A 2,080-nucleotide genomic window follows, 5' to 3' on the forward strand; every position below is an offset into this window, starting at 1 on the left:
TGCTTAGATTCTTCATCTCTAACTTCAGCTTCGACTTCTTTTGCCTTTTCAGCATCAGCTACTTTTCCAGACCTTAAGGTAATAGCCTTAACTTGCTCTTTAGCTTCCTTCCTGCCTGGTACTTCCGTGTCACTGGGAAGAGTGCCAGGTTGACGATTGAGCACTGCATTGGCTAATTGACCGATTTGATTTTCCAAGGTCTTGATAGAAACCACCTGACTCTTGCACAAGAGCTTAAGTTCCTCAAAATCAGCACTAGTAGGTGCAGCTGCACTTCCCTGTTGAGGATATGATTGCCTTGTAGCATACTGCTGTGGTTGCTGGAATCCAGGTGGGTTAAACTGTTTACTTACTCCTTGCTGATATGGTGGCTGAATAGCATTCTGATTATTCCCCTAGCTGAAATTTGGATGATTTCTGTTGTTAGGATGATAGGTCGCTGGCACAGGCTGCTGTTGTCGCTGATAATTATTCACATACTGAACAGATTCGTTGACAAGAGAACACTGATCCGTAGCATGAGAACCTGCACAAAGCTCACAAACCATAGCTATTTGATTAACTCCATACGTAGCCAAAGAATCAACCTTCATTGATAGCGCTTGGAGCTGGGCTGCAATAGCGGTGGCTGCATCAACTTCCAGAATACCTGCTACCTTGCCTGACATCATCCTCTGAGTTGGGTTTTGATGCTCATTTGCAGTCATTGTCTCTATAAGATTATACGCCTCAGTATAGCTTTTAGCCCATAAGGCGCCTCTAGCTGCTGCATCGAGCATGGGCCGAGATTGGGCCCCCAAACCATTATAAAAACCAGTGATTACCATCCAATCCGGCATTCCATGATGTGGACATTTTCTCAACATTTCCTTGTAGCGTTCCCAAGCCTCGCATATAGATTCTGTAGGTTGCTGCGCAAACTGAGTAAGAGCACTCCTCATAGCAGCAGTCTTTGCCATTGGATAAAACTTCACCAGAAACTTTTGCGCAAGATCTTGCCACGTAGTGATGGACCCAGCTGGTTCAGAATGTAACCAGTCTTTAGCCTTATCCCTCAGTGAGAATGGGAAAAGCCTCAACTTGATAGCCTCATCAGTCACGCCATTATACTTAAAAGTGCTGCAGATCTCGACAAAATTCCTTATGTGCATGTTGGGGTCTTCAGTTGCCGCTCCTCCAAAAGAAACAGAATTCTGCACCATCTGAATAGTGCCTGGCTTGATTTCAAAGGTGTTAGCTTGAATAGCCGGATGAAGGATGCTTGACTGAATGTCATCAATTTTAGGCCGAGAAAAATCCATAAGAGCTGGATCAGCTTGAACAATACGATCTCCCATGTGTACTGGTTCTTTCTGCTCAGTTCCTGAATCCGAATCCTCAAAATCTAACTTCTCCGGAGTATCAAGAACTTCGTCTTTCTCCTCAGCTGTATCTAAGGTCCTCTTGCGAGCACGAGAACGAGTTTGCATAAACGCTTGCTAAAGTACCTGAAACACAACCGAAAAGAGTAATTAACTACTACGTCCTAATCACTGAGTCCTAATGACCAATGATGGTAAGTACATAAACTAAACAAATACGCCGAGTCCCCGGTAGCGGCGCCAAAAACTTGTTAGGGCGAAATCACGCACTAATATTCACGCAAGTATACGCGTTCGCAAATAATATAGAATACTTTCTAGTTCGTTCCCTCAGAGACTCAGACTAAGTTTTTGTCTAATTAAACTCACTCACCAATGTATGACTACTTCTCAATGTTAAGATAATAACACTTAAAATTGTTGATTAAATATTAACTATAATTAACTACTTAATTAACCACTTAACTAACACTTTAACTTATCAATAATAAAACACTCATGAGATCACAACTTCATTATTACTTCCTTCTATAGCCATTGGTATTACCTTTAGCATGTGACAGTGATGATATTAATCGAATAACACGAAACTGATAAAAGCCAACTTTCATTGTACTAATACCATTCTACCAAGCATCCACAATTAAGATAGAAGTTGAATAGTCATCAATTATGTTGAGTTCCTATATGTCTACAGAAATTGACAACACAATAATTTA

General features: G+C 41.3%; 1 non-coding gene across 1 annotated transcript; it reads left to right on the forward strand.

Annotated features, from left to right (window-relative positions):
* Positions 1-837: 837 nt before the first annotated feature.
* LOC141662806 (small nucleolar RNA R71) lies at positions 838-944 on the forward strand. The gene has a single exon (XR_012550903.1). It is a non-coding gene; the product is annotated as a small nucleolar RNA R71 (small nucleolar RNA).
* Positions 945-2,080: the final 1,136 nt, after the last annotated feature.

The sequence above is a fragment of the Apium graveolens genome, chromosome 5, assembly GCF_009905375.1.
Source record: "Apium graveolens cultivar Ventura chromosome 5, ASM990537v1, whole genome shotgun sequence".
NCBI lineage: Eukaryota > Viridiplantae > Streptophyta > Magnoliopsida > Apiales > Apiaceae > Apium > Apium graveolens.